This window comes from Polypterus senegalus, chromosome 1 (assembly GCF_016835505.1).
Source record: "Polypterus senegalus isolate Bchr_013 chromosome 1, ASM1683550v1, whole genome shotgun sequence".
Classification (NCBI taxonomy): Eukaryota; Metazoa; Chordata; class Cladistia; order Polypteriformes; family Polypteridae; genus Polypterus; species Polypterus senegalus.
This window is the reverse complement of record NC_053154.1, coordinates 213,835,413-213,856,933: the sequence shown is the minus strand read 5'-3', so window position 1 is coordinate 213,856,933 and position 21,521 is coordinate 213,835,413.

Genomic DNA, 21,521 nt, shown 5'->3' with positions numbered 1-21,521 from the left:
GAAAGTAGACGGAAACTTTCTGGACATTTGCATAACAGTCCCCTCCCCAAAACCTGTGCTCTGCTGTCTTTCTGACACAGAACAAATACATATTAATACATACCTGCCAGAAAGCTGGAAGCATTCCCATTGTGTTCCGCCTCAGTGGTGGCTGCCAAGCTGCAGGCAGGATCTAAAAATCTGCTGCACTCAAAGGTCTGTCAGAAAAGGACTTCATTTGTGAGATACCCCATCTTGTTTCTGAATTAAATGGAGGACCACTCTGAGCTTTTCTATATTACTCTTTCTCAACTACCCCATTTTTGTTTCCAACAGCAGACATGTCCTTACTACCAAGTGATACAGCGTAGTATACGTTAGATGACTTAATTACAGGTAGCACTTGCCCAAAGTTTTACATAATGCACAGTTCTTATCAGCAGCATTCATCTTGACAAAGAAATGCAAAGATGCATCAACATTAGTGCATACCTACAGTCTAATATGTGTTAGTACCTATGTCAACTAATTGAAAATGATTTGCAGATTTTTATTTACCTTTGAAATTAGTGATTTTTTCAAGTTTGATCCTGTTTTAAGATACTGTATTGTAACACAATAAAATGTTTCAAACCCATGAAAGGTGAATGCTTTACAACACTCTGTGTCTGAAACATTGCTTTACCATCTCTCAGAGACAATACCCTCTCAGATTGTTGGGGCTGCTTAGCAGAACCAAAGACTGTGTTCATCCAGAAACAACAGACAGTAACCCCCAAGTAAAGTGTTCTGTATTAAAATGAGTGCCTACCTATTCCTTCATCAAGGATATGGACTCACCAGAAATAAAATGATCTTGACTCTTGAAAGAACCTGATGTGTGCAGACTAGGCAAGCAGTGTGACATAATGACAGGAGATTTAGAGTTTAAACTGGAAGTTTGTTGGTTTAGTCCCCACATCTGACTCAGGGTTTGACCATGAGCACATCACGTAACTATCCATTGCTCTGACTGTAAAAACTATCTGAACAAATGTATTATGGATGTGTAATTCTGAAGGGCTTTGACAATGGACAGATGCTCAATAAATGAAATCTTTCTCTCTGTATATAATTATACATTCCCTAAACCTAGGTCTGTTGTTCTTTGATAATTTCTTCCATTAAATAGGACAAGAAAATAATTTAGCAAGGCACAGACAATTCTAAAGGCACGAGAAAGGGGATATTCAATACAAAATGTGGTTGTTACCAAACATTTCGAAAAACTCTGAAGGATGTCAAAAACAAAACAATACAAATCTATATGTATAAAATGCTAGTGTCTGTCCATCTGTCACACAACTACTTGTGAACTAATGGGGCTTGAACCTTGATCTTGGTCTTAATTGAAGTTGACCTGTTACGTTCCACAAATTAAAAAAAATGTAGGTATCAGCAACCTGCTGGGCACTTTAGTGGTGGGCACAAAAGTTTACAGCAATTAAAGTATTGTCCTTGCAAGCCAATCCACCTTAAAAAAGGACAAGTTTGTGTGTATGTTTCTGTGTCCGCCTGGTTGCTAAATTTATACATAAACATTTTAAAATAGGCAAAAAATGCTGAAGAAGGGTACAAAAACTCAAAAATGATAAACAAAATATTAAATAAAGATCTAAAAATAAGAGAATTTGTCTTATCGACTTATTTTGTTGTCAGCACGGTAGCGACTTTCTCAGTCCATGTGAAGAAGGTTTATGGCTGAAATGCTAATGACTGTTAACTTTGTGTGGAGGCCGATGGATGAGTTAAAATAATGATAAATCAACAAAATGTCCCAACATATCTAGCATAGAGTCACAAAACCAGGCCAACGTGATAGCAACCATCACCACTTTTTCCCTGAAGAGCACTTTGACTGTAAGAGGGGTCAGTTAGCCAAACAATACAGAGAGGACCCAACGAAAACTGGCAGCTCTAGCCGATGAGGAAATCGGTTGTGTATTATACCAGACCAAATGGACAACCCATGTATCAAATATAAAACATGATGTCTATGTTGATTACATAGATTTAAACCGAGGTAGCTCAACTAGTTATTTATAATCCCCCAGGACAATTCCTCCAGGAGAATTCATAATCAAGTGTAATTTCTTACATTTGTATACAATGGAAGGAGGGTTTACTATCTAGCCTTTTGTAGAATTGTATGTCTGGTCTGCATGTTTCACTAGGTGGCACAGTGGCGCAGTGGGTAGTGCTGCTGCCTTGCAGTCAGGAGACCTGGGTTCACTTCCTGGGTCCTCCCTGCGTGGAGCTTGCATTTTCTTTCCATGTCTGTGTGGGTTTCCTCTGGGTACTCTGGTTTCCTCCATGCAGGTTAGGTGCATTGGCAATCCTAAATGGTGCTTGGTGTGTGTGTGTCATGTGGTGGGCTGCATTGGCTCCAGCAGACCCTTGTGACCCTGTAGTTAGGATATAGCAGGTTGGATAATGGATGGATGGATGTTCCACTAGTAAATAAACAATTTCAATTAAATCATGAATAAAGTTCTCTTCATATGCCTTGACATCTGTGTTTACCAATTTTCAGTTCCTAGCTCAACCCCCTCTAGATTCATATTTTTTCAGGTTAGCAGAGCAGAGGCCCCTAGTAGCAATCAAACACAAACTGGAGCCCTGACATGGTGTGAACTCTCCATCACCTAAATATCACTGCATCCCCTTAGCAAATCTGTGGTGGTGATACAATCTTGGAGTGTGTGTGTTCTCTCTCTTTCACTCTCTCTATTCACAGAAAGCCCCCAGGGTCTGTTTACCAGAGCAAATGTGATGCAAATCCTGATGTGTCCTTCTCATATGTCACATGCTGTGCAGGCTCCTGGAGAGTCACTACTGGGTTTAAGGCTATTGTAAAGCTTTGGGACTGCATTTTATCCCAATTAAAACAATAACAAATTGTGATGGCTTTCTTGGGGGTGGATGTATTTAGTTCCCCTCTCTATCTGCTTGCTCTCTTGCATTTTAGCAGAAAAAAGAAGAAAGGATGAAGCAATATGAGGAGTGTGGCACAGAGTTTTGGAACAGTTACGTTTGGGGGTCTAGGGTTGAGGGGTGAGAGAACTGTAGGTCATAAATTACACACAACACTCCTTCTTATAATCGTTTGGCTCCATCTGAATTCTAATACTTTACCAAGTTTTTTCTCATTTCCTGTTTCCTCATTTCTTACCACAGTGTGTGTACAAGTCCCCCTAATAAAAGTGAACATTTCTGCTGAATTTCAGAAGCCCAACTCCTTTTGTCACATCCCAGAGGTCAAAGCATTCTGACAGCTTTGATTAAAACTGCACAGCGCTGGATTCTGAAAGCTCGCTCCTTTTGTTTTGTGCACTTTTAATATCCACATGCAAATCTGAGCTGACAAATCTTTAATACGTGCCTCGATTATGGTTCTCCACGAGGATTTATTAAAGGAAAATTTGATGGTTACTTTATATGAGGACACTGACGTTTTCTTTTTAAGTACAATTTTATAAATATTTAATCGGAAATGGAATTACACGTAAGCATTTAAAGTATGAGTTGAAAATATCAAAGAGCAGCAGTGCGAATTCCAGTTCACAAGCTAGATATTCATTTCTGCCCTTCCAGTAGTTTAGGTTCAGCTTTATTATAAATTGAATTTTAAAGACGCTGAGAACAACTGAAGTTGAATGTTTTAGTCTTTAGTAGCAATTCACTAAAGTGCTTGTCAAGCGTAGCTTACTGTTACCAGCCATCATGAAAGTCTGCCACATTCACCTCATTCAGCTTCTGCAAAGAGAAGAGCAGCCTGATATCAGTGTGACTACTAAGAATAACACAAATAATCACTGGGGTGTTTCATATTCACAGAGGGCTGACAATTACATAGGGTGGACAATGGGGTGCAAAGAATGGAGATTGGGTGTTTAAGAGTCAGTTTTAATTTTCTATTAGCAGTACACTGGTCATAAATGTAGGTTTAATTATTAGACTCTAAAAAGCTGAGAATTGACATTTCAGTGTAATTATGAGGGGCTCAATCAGTTAATCAAGGAAACTATTTCTTATAGATCTATTAATGTACATTATTACATGATGCTTCACTTGATTACAGCACAGTGTGAAATATACATATCGAACACCACAATAAAAACAACACAGTAAATCCAAAAAAAAAAATCAGAACCAAGGCATAACAGGGTTGAGATTAATAGGAGTACAAATAATGTTCTAATGTCATTTTATCTTCAGCACTAGGCCACAATGAATTGAAACTGGAGTACATCATTTTCATGATTATGAGTACACTGAACTGGAATGGGTCGCTTCACGGTTATTTCAAGGGGTAGAGAGAGCTGGCTTTAAGGTTGATTGAGAGTAATTAATAAGACTTATTATTAGTGGTGAACGGAGGCTACTTCAGCTTCATTATTAGGAGTGCACAGTGTTAAGAATGACGGTCTACTATTTGGGGGTTCACTGTGTGTCGTTGGTGACCTATCCCTATTATTATTAAGAGAAGAGGGACTTGGATGATTTAGGGTCAAGTCAGAGTTATTATTAGGATGGCACTCTTGCTGAAAACAAGGTATTTCAGTTTCATTATTAGGATATTACTGTACTGAGAAAAGATATATTTCCCCATTTTTGTCTGAGATGTCAAGCATGTCTTTTACTTTCAAGTGGTCTGGCAGAGTATACACTTCATCAGAGGCACTTTCTCAGCTTTGTAGAAAATAAAATAAAGTTCAGGTCAAGTTCCTTATTTAGGAGTGCAATGCGCTATGTTAAGTTATAATACTATTAGTGGCAAACAGAGCTGTTTATGTGATATTTTCAGATCAATTAAGAGTATGGGCAGTAGGATTGGGTTTCCATACTATGAATGAGGCAGAGAAGTCCAAAGTGTCACAAAAATAGGTTGTCACGCATGAGCATCAGAGGATCACCTCCAAGACTCTCCTATGTATCTCATCTGAGACGAGAGTGAGCCTTGTCACTAATCACATCCTCTTCTTTTCCCTCCACAGTACCAAAAAGATGCCCAGTGAGGGCAACTGACCTCTCCACTCCCAGTCTATGGCCCATAAATTCTGAGCTGACCAGAAAGAGGCATTATTTAACTGAGTGAGTCACCTACGACACAGACCAAGGAGAAAGAAGAAAACCTTGTCACTGCATGTCACAGAGAGGCTATTTTGTTAAATCCCTTTTATGTTACTTACACCATCAAGTACACATTTTGTTTTCTTAAAAAAGACAAGGCTCTGGATGTTGTAGGACTGTCTTGGTTGACACACCTCTGCAACATCGCATGGACATCAGGGACAGTGCCTCTGGACTGGCAGACTGGGGTGGTGGTCCCCCTCTTTAAGAAGGGGGACCGGAGGGTGTGGTCCAACTACAGAGGGATCACACTCCTCAGCCTCCCTGGAAAAGTCTATTCGGGGGTCCTGGAGAGGAGGGTCCATCTCGGATTCAGGAGGAACAGTGTGGTTTTCGTCCTGGTTGCAGAACAGTGGACCACCTCTACACCCTTAGCAGGGTCCTGGAGGGTGCATGGGAGTGTGCCCTACCAGTCTACATGTGTTTTGTGGACTTGGAAAAGGCGTTCGACCGTGTCCCTCAGAGAATCTTGTCGGGGGTACTCCGAGAGTATGGGGTACCGAACCCCCTGATAAGGACTGTTTGGTCCCTGTACGATCAGTGTCAGAACTTGGTCCGCATTGCCGGCAGTAGGTCGAACCCATTTCCAGTGAGAGTTGGACTCTGCCAGGGCTGCCCTTTGTCACTGATTCTGTTCGTAACTTTTATTGAACTAAATTTCTAGGTGCAGCCAGGGTGTTGAGCGGGTCCGGTTTGGTGGACTCAGGAATGGGTCACTGCTTTTTGGAGATGATGTTGTCCTGTTTGCTTCATCAGGCCGTGATCTTGAGCTCTCTCTGGATTGGTTCTCAGCTGAGTGTGAAGTGGCTGGGATAGGAATCAGCACCTCCAAATCCGAGACCATGGTCCTCAGCTGGAAAAGAGTGGAATGCCCTCTCAGTGTTGGGAGCGAGATCCTGCCCCAAGTGGAGGAGTTCAAGTATCTTGAGGAGTTCAAGTGTCTTGTTCACGTGTGAGGGAAGAATGGAATGGAGCATGAGATCGACAAGCGGATCGGTGCTACATCCACAATGATGCAGGCTCTGCATCGGTCTCTCCTGGTGAAAAAGGAGCTGAGCCAAAAGGCAAAACTCTTAATTTACCAGTCGATCTACGATAAAAAAGACATTGAAGAAAATGGGGACAGGTGGGTTGGCAACCCAACACTTATTCTATGGAGTTGCCATTACTTGCACAACCACAAGGCATTTATTGTTCAAATAATAAACACAAGGAAAACAGGGAAAATACAAATTACAAAATGTACAAAAACATAGGTATACTCAATTCTTGTTGATCCTATGGGAAAAATGGGGTTAGGTTCCTGGTGACCCTATTCACTACACACCTTTGCTACTTTTTACCATAAACACATAATTTCATGTACTGAAAATCAACTAAGCTCATCACAATGCATTTGCTCTTAGGAATTCTTGGCAAAACACTTTTATTAGCACTGGCATTGTTGGAATTTAATAAATGTATCTATAAAACAGTGTGACACAGTGAAAACACATGGAGTATTGTCAGAATGTTGAGACTTGTTAACACAACAGAATCTGCAAGAACAAGACCACAGTTTCCCTTGGTGAAACTAGTGTCATGGCTGTGTGAAAACTGTCTAAGACTTTTTCTCCTACTGCACATGGTTGCGAATTGGTGCAAGAAGACTGTGGCTGTTGCAAAGAGGGTTAGACTTTTATAGAAGCTAATCCAGGGGAAGGGAATCTGTAGATAATGAGGAATTACTGCAGTACAAATCCTTCTGTATCCTATACAGGTCTGCTCCCCTGCCTACGAGCTGGCACCTGTCCCATGTAAAATATCATCAAAGTATCCATTGCCCAGCTCCCTCTCCCTTAGTCACTCCTCTGCCCTCTTTTCCTCCCTTCAGTAATGTTTTTGTTCCATCTCATATTTCGAATCTGAACTCCATGGGCCACAGGCCAAGGAAAAGTTTTAAACCACCCTATAAGGATTTCCTTAAATATCCTTGAGGTGAGAAAAAACTTCTTCTGAAAGTCATGGAGGATTCTTCCTCTGTATTCTCTCTCTGGTAGCATCAGGTATCCCACCTGTCCTTAGCTCTAGCTACCATTTAAAGGGCTACCAACCCTCCCTGTAGCCCCAGGTAGTCTGTTCTACATAACGTATAGCATGGGTTCTAATAAAATTATCAGCCCATCTTGCTGTTATCTATCATCCTGGGGGACTTCACTTTTGTTTGCTCCCTTGGCATTGGTGTTCATGGAATAATTACTTCCAGGATACTCATTCCATTTGGAGGATATAGCACCCCTCACTGTAAATTCCTTTCCACACTACCATGACATGTCACATATCTTCCAGTGTGGGTTTCTTTTTGTTTTCTAGCATTGCTGTGTCCTTGTTTTATACAGAACTTACTTTTAGCTTATCTGACAACTGGCACCTACCATTAACATCACAATGTGCAGAGAATTAGGCATCAAAGGTTAATTATTTTGGGATACACCAATCAGAAATAGGGATGTTTCACATTTAGTATTTGGGGAGGGAGAAGTATTTTAAGGTTGTTCATGAATAATAATTGTGATCCCATTATGTTTAAAATTAAGTATTTCAACTTTATTATGTAAGGCTACACTGACCAAGTCAGGAATATTACAGTTATTATTAGGACAAGAGAAAATATGGAACAGGCTGTTTTAGGGTTGATTCATAGTAATTATAGGAGCACACTGTGCTGGGAATAAAGCATTCAGATTCATTATTTAGGAGTACACTGAGTTGGGAGTGGGGTGCTTCAGTGTGACAAGCAGCATTTCATCAATGGCAGTCAAACTGACAATATGAGATTTCTAAAAATATGTCTCAAGTTATGGATTTTTACTTATAGAGTTGATTTCAGTGAAACCGGATTAAAAGGCTGCTGCTCTAATGTCACATGTGCAAATGTTAATGAGGAGGCTATTAATAGGAAAGTTACAGAACAAATAATTGTGCACTGTTTCCCAGCAATAATTAAACTGACCTAATCATTTACTTGACTAAAGAGGAAGTAGACAGAGCTGCAGCTTGAGAGTCCGAGCTCGGGAGACACACCTTATCTGATTACACCAATCCTCAATGAGCTTGTTGTTCTTTCAATGGGCAGATCACAAGGCTGATTATTTTTCCTTTCATTATTATTATTATGTTTTATTGATTTTCAAGATTGCATTACAGACAGTAAAGCACAGCATATATTTGGGGAATGCTGGACCAATGCTGCCATACATGGCACTTCACTATCAGTTCTGATGCATTGTCTTGTTTAGAAGCTGAATGAGCAAATAGCCCCTCCACCTATACTGTTTTTACCAGTTGGATTTTGAGGATTTTATTTTGCTATTCCTCCCCTAGTATTTGAGATGTCCCCCCTTACCATTTTCATCTGGAGTCAGATCTGAACTATGGTACTAGCAAATAGCAGAATTGGCGTCAGAGCCTTGCCATGTACGGAGGGTATGATATTAAATGTGTATGGTCTCCATATTTTTAGGTTTTCAGCAAATGTTTCATATACTGCTCAAAAAAAAAATAAAGGAACACTGTATTAATCAGAGTATAGCATCAAGTCAATGAAACTTCTGGGATATTGATCTGGTCAGTTAAATAGCAGAGGGGGCTGTTAATTAGTTTCAGCTGCTTTGGTGTTAATGAAATTAACAAAGGGTGCACTAGAGGGGCAACAATGAGACCACCCCCAAAACAGGAATGGTTTAACAGGTGGAGGCCACTGACTTTTTTCTCTCCTCATCTTTTTTTTTGCATTTGGCTACAGTCAGTGTCACTACTGGTAGCATGAGGTGATACCTGGACCGTACAGATGTTGCACAGGTAGTCCAACTTCTTCAGGACAACATATCAATATGTGCCATTGCCAGAAGGTTTGCTGTCTCCCCCAGCATAGTCTCAAGGGAGGAGAAAAGATTCCAGGAAACAGGCAGTTACTCCAGGAGAGCTGGACAGGGCCGCAGAAGGTCATTAACCCATCAGCAGGATGGGTATCTGCTGCTTTGGGCAAGGAGGGACAGGATGAGCACTGCCAAAGCCCTACAAAATGACCTCCAGCAGTCCACTGGTATGAATGTCTCTAACCAAACAATCAGAAACAGACTTCATGAGGGTGACCTGAGGGCCTGACGCTTTCTAGTGGGCCTTGTGTTCACTTCCCGGCGCCGTGACACTCAATTGGCATTTGCCATAGAATACCAGAATTGGCAGGTCCACCACTGGCACCCTATGCTTTTTAAAGATGAGAACAGGTTCACCCTGAGCACAACTGACAGACATGAAAGGGTCTGGAGAAGCCATGGAGAACGTTATGCTGCCTGTAACATCGTTCAGCATGACCGATTTGGTGGTGGGTCAGTGATGGTCTGAGGAAGCATATCCATGGAGGGATGCACAGACCTCTGCAGGCTACGGCACCTTGGCTGCCATTAGGTATCGGGATGAAATCCTTGGACCCATTGTCAGACCCTATGCTGGTGCAGTGGGTCCTGGGTTGCCATCCGATGCCGCCAGGTTATACCTCAGACTTTCCAGGAGCTCAGTGATGCCCTGGTTCAGATCTAGGAGGAGATTCCCCCAGGGCACCATCTGTCATCTCATTAGGAGTATGCCTCGACATTGTCAAGCATGCATACAAACACATGGGGGCCATACAAACTACTGAGTATGATTTTGAGTTGCTGCAATGAAACTTTGGCAAAATGGATTAGCCTGCCATGTCATTTTTTCACTTTGATTTTTGGGGCGTCTTTGAATTCAGCCCTGTGTAGGTTGATACTTTTCATTTCCATCAAACGATGTGGCATCCTTTTGTTCCTAACACATTACCAAGTCCCTATCCATACAGATATAGAGCATAATTTTTTTTCCATTGAGATCTGATGTGTTTTCAAAGTTTTCCTTTAATTTTTTGAGCAGTTTATATTTAAGTACATGCTATTGATTGATTAACCATCACCATATAAGGCTTATCTCACCATCTACTATAACAGAATGCATGGAGAGAGGTAAAGGGTCAGACATCTGACCTCCCCCCATCCCATGTGCCACAGAGAGGAGTTTCTCTTCTATGGCAAGGGTCTGACAGCCAATGCAGCCAAAACCTCATGACTGTCCTCTCAACAGCAAAGATCATCTCTATACTAGAGCTCATTTTGCTTTATCCTTTTTCCTGAAGTTACTGATGGGGTTAATTCTAGACAGTAAGCAGAGTTTGAGCTGACTGGTAAGTGAGTGTGGTTTTCTTCCTCACTGCCCTCCTACTTTAATTTTTTATGGTCTCAGTGTGTTGGAATTGTTACTGCCTGCCTACCTCTTCCACTGCCACCACTTCTTACTGTAAATTGAGAATCCCCACCATTCATTTTCAAATCATTTTATTAGAGTATTGCAAGGTCTATGGACAGGTACTCTAATTACGCTGAGCCATGTGGAGAAGTCATCTGTAAAGGGAGGCCATGAAAAAGCCTGAAGAAGAAGGACAGAGGCACTTAAGAAGCAAGCTAAATTCCAACAGGCCTTGGATTGTGGTTTTTAGCTGTTGTGTCAGTAAGGGTGGGGGGCTCCAGAGGCTTAAGCCCATAATCTATTGCACCCAGCTGTAGATATTTTTCTCGATCATATACTAGATTACTAGCAGTAACCCTTGATCTTTTTGTCCATTTCATATAACATATCCCTGATTTTTGTTACATCATTTATATTAGATGTACATGAAAGCCCAAGGGGACAGCTCATTCATTTTATATACTGGTAGGACTAGTGTAAAACTACATTTGTCAATTTAATATATTGGTAAGATTCTCACAAAAGCCAAGGGGGAACTGATACACACAGTCAGTCTTTGATTTTCTGTACATGTAAGACCATAAGAGAATCTCCACATGGAAAACTCATTGATTATATATACTGGTAAGACTCAAAAATCCAAGGGGCTAAAGATAGTGGGAAGCAAGAGGCATCTGTTACCTCCAACCCCAATTGACTATCAACATGGACAATGGATGGAGAAAAGGAGAGAAAGGTCAGGCTTGGCTGAAGAAAAACCGATGGTCCTCTCAAGGATCACTTCCATGCCTTCATTCCTGTCCAGCCCAAAAGGCATAACATCCCCAAATCTGATCACATTCTATGCCCCATCCCCTCCATTATGCGTTAAAGGAACTGGAGGCAGCCTTAGACGGGATGTCAGTCTATTACATGGCACACTTACAAACTAGGCTATAACCAGTCAACATATGCAGGATATGGTGACTTGAAACTCCATACAGACATCTCATTGTCTGCTTGAGCTGACAGACAGAGGTGCTAAGCTCTCCGTGAGAAATCCATCCATTGTTTTACTGAACTGCTTTAATTTTGCATCTCTAAGGTCATTGCCTGGCTTAATCACACTTCTTCGTACAGGGCCAGTTCATTTGAAGCACAGTTGAAGTATCTGGGAGATACAGTATAAATTATTCAATAAATAAAAATGTGCATATTATTCAATGCTTGAAGAAAAAGAGCAGCCTTAAATATTTAGAGTTTGTACCGTGTTGTATTAACATGTCATTGTGAAGTCGGTGCCCCACCTTGCAGTTTTTTTTTTTTTTTGAAGTGTTTGAAAGCGGAGTTGCGCAGTCAGCCCAGCTACTTACATCCCAATCAGCCGCCTCGGAAGCACAGACTGTCCGCTGATACAATCAAATAAATGCACTTGATGGCTGCACACACACGCCGTGTAAAATCAGAAAGGAGACAAATTTAAATTCACACTCTAGAATGATGTCAGTGAAGCGTGCGAGAGAGACAGAGAAAGCACAGCTAAGAAGAAGAAAAAAAGAAAGAAAATCGCGATGAGGCAGTGTCCTTCACAGTTTTTTTTTTCTTTAATGGAAATAACCCGCTTCAGTTCATTTGTCTTGTTTCATTTGCTTTCTTTTAATTTACACGCACTCTGCAAAAGATGTGTTGCCAACCATGTGTCATTATAAGGAAGACTTCAACTCTCTTTATGCAGTATATCTCCATCTTCTTAACAAAATCAGCGTTGCGGTGGCTCACAATTGAGTGAAAGAAGCTTCATTAACAACATCGGGGCATCATTAAAGGGTATATAAGAGCTACGCAGCATTAAACGGAGTACTGTATACGTACGAGCTGTCATCTTTTCTACAGGGTACATTCTCTGATCGGCACTGCATACTGTACTGCAGCAGCTGTTTGGCGATGGGCATATGTTCAAGCGCACGGAGTCTCTCTTGGGAGTGTAAATAAACTGACTTTCAGGGAAAAAATCACTTCAATTAAATCGAGAGGCTTTTTTGTGATAACAGAGAGCTTGTTACTGAAATGATTACTATAAATGGTTAATCAACTGCTGGGAAAGTAGTAGAACGGCTCATGGAAAGCGGACTCAGCAGTCCAAATTGTATAACGGGAGCTGATAAAATAAATGAGTCTTTGCAATAATAATAATAATAATAATAATAATAATAATAATAATAATAATAATAATAATAATTGGATTTAAATTTTACTATGTGAAATGCCCCATTGTAAAAGGCCCCATCAAATTCAAACCTGAGGTAGCTGAGTTGAACACATATGTAAATGAACACCCTCCATACTAAAAGTGGAATTCAGCATTAAATATCTGGTTTTTAATAAATAAATAAATTAGAAGAACAAAATTGGAAAAAAAATCTGAAACAAAAGAAAAATATACAGTGGATTCAGAAAGTATTCAGGCTCTTCACTTTCTGTGTTGTACATTAAATTTCAAATGGATAAACTAGCCATTTTCCCCATCATTCTGCACTCAATAGACTATAATGACAGTATGAAACCATATTTTCAGGAGGTATTAAAAATCAAAAACTGAAATCCCTCATGTAAGTGTTCACTTTGCTGTGGCACTCCAAATCGTGGTCATCTGCATCCTGCACTCTTAAAAATGCTGGTTCTTTAATGGCATTTTATGGTTCTTTATTGGGTTGTGAGGTTGCTCATAGAGCCATTGCTTGACAAAGCACCATTCCATTCTGGGAACAGTTCTCTGCATATAAAGATGGCTCTTTGTACTTTGAGAAACTTCTTAATATGAAGAAAAAATACGGAGATGTTTAATGTATGTTAGACTACGTGACAGGACACTAACAAATTAAGAACACCTGGAGATAGCCTGTGGTAATGTATGGTATATGTAGCGAGAGTCCTTTAAAAATCATGAGTTACTGATATTTCACAAACCTGTCCCCCATGGTTATCAACTGTAAGTAGCGTGCTTTCTGGAACCTTCATGTGGATGGGTCTTTTGGGAACCAAAAATGATTCCCCTTATGGCATTGCTCTGAAGAACCACTCTGCCAATGTTAATTTTAAGAGTGTGTTTGCTTTAATTGTCTTTGAGATGTATCTAGAAGTTGATTGGATTCCATCTTTGGCACAGTGTACATTGTTCAGAAATGCACACACCTGTGTATATAAGGTCCCACAATACACATGAATTTTTCTCAGTGTATTATTCCACTTTCTTTAATTTGCAACATCTGCAAGATCAGACCTTATTTGACAGAGAAAGCCACGCAACTTCTGGTCCAGACTTTGGTCTTGTCACATCTGGACTTTTGCAACTCATTTCTGGCAGTAGTACCCGTGTGCTATGAAGCTGCTGCTTGACTACACTTCCTGTGTAGTGCCTAGTTGGTGGAATGGAATACCTACCTCCATTCGTATGGCTGACTTTCTCAATGTATTTAAGAAGCAATTGAAAAACCATCTGTTCTGTGAATATCTGTCTAAAATATAAGGAAAAAATATACTCTGTAATATTTTATATTGTTGATTAATTTGTTAAGTTTAATTGCTTTATCTTTTAAAATATATGACTTTTAATTATTAGTTATTACAGCTTCTCAGCTTTTTGTTACCTGTCCTACTACACTTGCTGAACAAACAGGTCCTAGCCTAATGGTACTCGACTATATTTATTTCTGTTGCACGTTGCTTTGGATAAAAGCATTTGCCAAGCAAATAAATGTCAATGTATGTAAATGTCTGGGCAAAAACCAAGCCTTGATGTCCAAGCAAATCTCTGTAGAACTTTGTGATAAAATTGTGGTGAGGCTTAGATTAGGGCAAGGGAATAAAACCATTTCTGAAGCTTTGACAACTCCCAGAAACACAGTGGCCTCAATTATTGTGAAAAGGAAGAAGTTTGGAACCACCAGGGCTCATCCTAGAAATGGCCTGTCCAAACAGAATAAACGGGCAAGAAGGGCATCGGTTAGGCAGGCAACCAAGAACCCAATGGCTACTCTAACAGATAATTCTGTGCTGAGATAGTAGATTGGTTAACTCTTGTCTGGAGTTTGGCAAATAACATTTAAAGAACTCTGAGAACATAAGTGGTTAAAGCTGTCAATTGGCAGAACTCCAAATACTATGTCTGGCAAAGACCAAGCACTGCTCGTTACCTGCCTAATATCATCCCTACAATGAAGCAGCATAGACAGGAAGACTAATCAGAATTGAGGAAAGGATGAATGCAGCCTTAAAGAAAACCTGATCTTGAATTAACTTGAGCTCAGGCTGTGGCAGTGGTTCAGTTTTCAGCAAGATAATTGCCTGAAGCATACAACCAAGACACCACTGGTGAGGCTTCAGGACAAATCTCTGACTGCCCTGGAGTGGCACACCCAAAGCCTTGACTTAAATTGCACCCAAAAATGGCAGTTTACAGATGCTTGACATCCAATCTAAAGGAGCTTCAGAGGATCTGCCAAGAACAATGGAACAAGTTGTCCAAATCCATGTGTGCAAAGCTTGTAAAAATATACCCAAGGAGACTTGAACCTGTAATTGCAGCCAAAGGGGCTTCAACAAAGTACTGAAAGAAAATTTGAATGAATTCCTTGTTATGATGCATTCTTTGAAAGTTTTGATTGAGTCGAGATTAAAGTTTTGTTTTGCTCAAAGGTATTTCACTTCTCTCTAGTAATGTCTGATTACTGTCATTTGGATTCATAACAGCTACAAATTTCTGACTTTTATTTTTGTTTTTAGAATTAGTCAGATATCTTTGAAGATGGAACACCCAGCTCTGGAGTTCAAGACTGCATTTTTAAGGCAGATTATAGTTTACATTTTCTGCTCATGTTTGTGTGGTACAGTTATAATCCCAGTTTTTCGGTTTGGGTACATGTGAGTGTGCCTTGGGATGGGCTAGCACCCCTATTCTAGGATAACATAGTGAACCCCTCCTTACATTCATCCATCCATCCATTATCCAACCCTCTATATCCTAACTACAGGGTCTCAGGGGTCTGCAGGAGCCAATCCCAGCCACCACAGGGCACACACACACACACCCACATACCAAGCACACACTAGGGAAAATTTAGGATTGCCAATGCACCTAACCTGCATGTCTTTGGACTGTGGGAGGAAACCCACGCAGACATGGGGAGAACATGCACACTCCATGTATGGAGGACCTGGGAAGCGAACCTGGGTCTCCTAACTGCGAGGCAGCAGTGCTACCACTCCACCACCGAGCCTCCTGCTGCCCCAGTTCATAAATTAGATAAATTGGTTGAAAAATGAATGGACGATATTTCTGAGCTAAACACATATAATATTAATAAAACAAACTGGTTAAATAGGAAGTTCAGTGATATGAAATAATTGGCATCTGATTAATATACCAAAGCCTCTGAAACACCTCCCTCAGAACAAAGCACGACACTAATGCCCATGTGAATTACAGAATTTAGATTAATTCTACTTATACTCCCACAATTGGTGAAACATGCCCAAATAGCACTTAACGCTTTTATTTAGCACTTACATTTTACTCATATATCCAAAAGTGCTTCCCTTTCTAATTATGCTTTTGCTGTCTTGCATGGCAATTGGAAACAGTTACCAATTGTCACATTTTATTTGACTCCTGATGTTTCAGTTGGTGATCATTTTTTTCTGCTTTACTTCCACTTTTAAACTTAGCTTGCAATAAGATGGGTTTTTGACAGCCAGTTTTAATCTGTCTGAATGGTATTACTGGCCCTGTGTTAACCTAACAGCTTTTTGTAGAGCCTCCTTTTGTCTCAGTGGCTCATTTGACACAGACAGATGTGTAGACTGTGTGTTATTTATTTCTCTGTCTATGAATTCTAAAGTTTAGCTGCTTGAGCACGTAGCAATGCTGAGTATTAAAGTCACACAGGACTCCAACCCCACGTATGTATGTGGGTTATCTTTAGACATGACTCATAATCAGAGCAATTAGCAAGCACTGCTCTTTTCAGTGCCGGGCAAAGATTACACTGCATGATGGCTTTGTGAGGAGCAATTTTTCAAAAACAACTTTTTGGAGAGTCAGCACACTCAAAATGCTCATCAGTCCCTGAATTTTTCTGTTTATAAAGCTGTAAGAATTTCTTCAAATTTTTTGTTCATGTAATCCTTTACCTACTGTATATTCTTCACAATCTCTTCTTGATTTTTAATACATTGTATAGACTTTGGATTTTCTGATGAACTTTTAAGGCCTGCATCACCATGCGACCTCAAGTGGTTGCTTGAGCAGTTCACAAACCCAAAATAGCATCTAACAAAGGGTGTTTTTATTACAACATAAACCACAGAAGGGCAGATTAACAATAAGGGGCACACAAGACAAAAGAATGAAGGGAAAATAAACTAAAGCACTTAACTACAATGTGCAATCGTAACCTACCATTTCTTATTTGCCACCTCACCAGATGGACACTTTCCTGTTCCTGTTCTCCCAACTCCATGTTCCCTAGTCTGATGATCAGAATGGGCTAGTTGCCTCCTTACCAGAAAAATTACCCCAATACAATATTTCCTATAGCAGAAAGATGTAAATACCAAAACATCTAGTTTGAAACACATCCTTTGTGTGATTTACATTGAAATAGTCACCAATGCACAGCACAATGTTGCAATCAAGACACACCTTTCTTACATTATTTTTAATGTTGCCTGCACATGATAGGACAGAATGTCAGTAACTGATCCACAAGATCGATGCCACCCATGGTGTTATTGTAGGCTACCACAGCACATAGCTTAGTGACTTACACATTTCCCTTGCCACAAACATTGACAGTTGATCCATTATAAACAGTACTTAGGAGGCTAATGTCTTTCATAACCTTCTACTTGATCGCAATAATTTTGCTTTTTTGCCTCGTAGATACTGTACACCCATTGCAGTGCAATGCTACTGAAGTCACCAGCCAAATCATTATGGTTCTGTCATACAGTGCTATCTATATGTGTCAGATTTACTATCTGTGTCAACATCTAAAACTGACCAATTCACATTGTCATCACTATTGCTTGCTTCAATTAATGATTCAGTTTCAGATTGTTTTAATATTGGCATTTCAGTTTTTTGTTTATATGACATTCTGTGTTTTGGCTGAAGGCTCATCCTCACTCATGAATATTGATATATTACCTTAGAGTGGCAAACTGCATAGAAATATTCATAACATTTTTGCAGCATGATGTTATTTTATCCACAAGATGGCAACAGAATACTGTCCTTAGTGCTATTCACGTTTAACACTTTACATTGACTCAAAACAGCTTACCCCAAGGAACACTCGGGCTTAACCATTTTTCCATAGACTTCTAAGCCCAAGAGACACCAGCAGCAACATCAAGGGAAAGGTAACATCTTAGGTAAGAACAGAGATGCTCTATGCCACATCTAGAGTTGTTCTCCTATAACTTCCCCTATTGGACTTAGGTGTTTCTGCAATCTTGCGTCTACACATTTTAGACAACCGCAAGAAAGCCTGACCACCATAATACAGAGCTGGGGACTATTATATACTGTCACTCTGCTGCCACCCATCGGACTGAGTTTCTGCTAGAAATAAGTAAGAAGTCCCCCAGTGTTTATTTTCATTTCTAGCCCACCTATGTGGACCTCTTTTGTAAGCTTGGATAAATGCGTCCGCTAAGCCAGTAACTGTAAATGTCTTCTTACACATGTGAGCTACCACTCCATGATGGTTCTCCAGCTTTGTTCATGGCACTTCTAAATCTATTGCCCTGGCTGGTGTGACCTTTCATATTTTTGTCAGGTTCACACAGAGCTGTATCCATGTAATACAGTGCCCTTACCATGCACTTCACTACAACCTTCAGTTACAATATGAGTTTGCTAGATCTGAAACCCGGAAATGTAACATTTTACCACTCCCTAACACCATTATAAGCCTAATTGTATTGAAAAGCAGTCAAAAATAGCTTAATAATAGTAATAACAATAATACATTTTATTAATGCAGCACCCTTCCCAAGCTCAAGGTGCTTAGCTTATGTGATGTTCTATTATACTTCCATTTCATGACACCTTGTGGAAAAATCTGAGAGGGAAAAACTCATGACAGGCATAGGTGAGCACAAAGAAATAATGACACATTCTTCATATAGAATTCTTTCTGGATCCTCCAGTTTGTCTCAAACACTCCAAAAAGGAACGGTAGCTTAATTTGATACCATAAATCTGATACCATATGGGAAAGTGCTGCTGTATGAGTGGGTATGCCCTATAATGAACCGGAGCTGCATTTAGATTCTTACCTTGAACCTGAGGCTGCTGGTAAAAGCTCCGGCAGACTGGATTTGGTTGGTTTGGTAATGGATGGATGGATGATTCAGTTGACATGAATCAGTAATGACACTTGACCAGGAAATTGCATTCCTCAGGCTCTAGTGCACCTGATTCACCAGAGCTGTAAAGAGGCCATGTTTCACCCCAGAGGACGGTGTTACTCTAACTGAATGAGTTAGTAACTTCATAAATTATCCACTGCTTCAATGCTACTAGACAATCCAAGCATAATATTTGTTAGCCTTTTAGGATATGCCACCTGCTGTGCTCTACTCCTCTCTGAGGAGGCATTACTGTATCTACTGCCCTAACCTTTCAAGGAAGTGTCACAATTCTGGGACCACAATTAGCCTTCTCATAGCATGTCTGCTTAACCAGAGAGAGAACTACATAAGATTCCCTGCACCTGCTTCCACTCTTCTTGAATAAGAAAGATCCATTGAAGGCCTGTATACTATCTAAAAAACTTGCTGAAAAACAAAATATAACAGGAACAAAAACCCAGTTATGGACAACAGCAGCTCTCTATTATCCAAGCCATGTTTGTTTTGGGGTTTGTTTTATGTTAAAATATTTATATATGTTGTTTTATGAGTTTCAGTAAAATTTCAATTCCCCTGTGGTGACAAATAAAGTATCTATCTATCTATCTATCTATCTATCTATCTATCTATCTATCTATCTATCTATCTATCTATCTATCTATCTATCTATCTATCTATCTATCTATCTATCTAAAACAAGTCCATCATATTTTGGAGCATCTCAAATAAAACATAATCTGACATTATGGCAAATGACAAATACTACATGCTAATGTAAAATTTTAACAACATGATGAAAATTTTGCTGTAAATATGTAAGCACATATTGTACTATAATATGCTCTTACCAGTATAATTCATTTGAGGATTGTGCGGAGTGCAAACCTTTTTCAGAAGCAAAGGCCCAAGGCAGGAAACAGCCTTAGACAGGGCTTCTGTCCATTTGGAGAAGAAAAGGACTGGGAGATGAAGCTGACAAATGGGAATACAATCAAAATGTCAAAGCCAGAACAAATCCCAATTTCAGTGTCAAGTAGAATCAAAATAATAGTCGAATAACAGGAAGGAAAGAAGAGAGACTCATTTTAAAAATCCAAAATCTTGGACAAGTAGTAATACCTTTGACCTGGTGATGTTCTGTGGTCTGAAACAAATGACCAGAAAATGGTGGAACCCTTTAAAAACACAAAATTGGGATCACAATAAAATGTGAATTAATTAACTTTGATGAGTAAATGAATCAAAAAGCAACAGTAGAAACAAATTCTGTGCCATAGACAATCTCACAGTTTTTCTTTCAGTAACAAGAATCACATAAGAGATTTTGAAAATTCACCTGTCATAACAGAATACACCATACACCAGTGTGTCTATTTTGTGGCTGACATTTTAAGTAAGGGTGCCCAAACCTTTGCATAACACAGTCTGATGGAACGATGCAAAAAGAAATGAACGGATGTATTAATTTCCTTGACATTTCTATTGTAAGAGGTAACCATGCCGGTTTAATTACAAGTGTTTATCACAAGGAATGTTACACAGAAAAAAAAAAAATACTATATTTTTTCAGCAAGCACTCTTCATCACATAAAAGTAATTGTGTTAGGACTTTATTCAAAAGGATTAACACCCATTATAACACAATGGACACAAAAAATTGAAAGACATTTTCTTTTTCGTCTTCACATCAAATGGCTACCCCATTTATAAGACAGTGCCTATATAGGAGACATCCCAGACCTCAGCAAACAGTCTATTCCAATTTGGTCCCCCACTGCACTTACCTCACCCTCCCTTATTATAGTGGGGTGTCAGAAAGTACAACACACATCCTGTCTAGATCTGGGATCAAAATAGTGCACAAACTGGTAAACACTTTATGAACTGTTCTTTTCAGCACCAAAAGCAAAAAGTTGACCACAGAGACAAGAAGCACAGTTTACAGCATTCCATGCAATGCATCCACAGTGGTATACATGGGACAAACATATAAAAGCAACACTTATAAAGGAACATGCAATGCCACCAGAAGGAAAGACACATGGTCTCTGATTTACACACATACAAGTTCCACTGGACACACCTTTAACCAGGACACTATGAAAGTAAAATTTAGGGCCAGCAATAAAAGTGCCAGAAAGCTGACTGAACCTTGGCTGTCTAATGAAAACACCATTAAAAGACACTTGGACTTGAACCCAGCATATACATGCTTAAGAAGAAGAATATCCAAATAATAAAAAAAAAACTTTATGACCAACACCTTCTGAACCCCACCTTATTAATCCACCATCTGCCTTATACTGTATTTCCCTCTCCACTACCACCATTCATATGCTATATTTTGCCTTGGATTCCTGCATGTCTAATCACTTTCCTCCAATGATGATATATGGCAGGAGTTGAAAGCTTAGGAATAAAAACTTTTTTAAGATACGTGACTCATTTTCTCCCATTGTGAACCTCTAGGTACAAATATGCAAACCATATCACAGACCTTCGCTTCCATTCCACACAAGAGTGAATAGGAGGCAGCTAAAGGGCTTGAGTAATTGTAATGCTTCATCAGACCAGGGGGTGGTGAAGTGTGCTGACTGTCTCTCTCAGTTCCTTGCAGACAATTCCCGGGAAATCCCACCAGGTACCAGCACGTCTAATAATGTCACGTC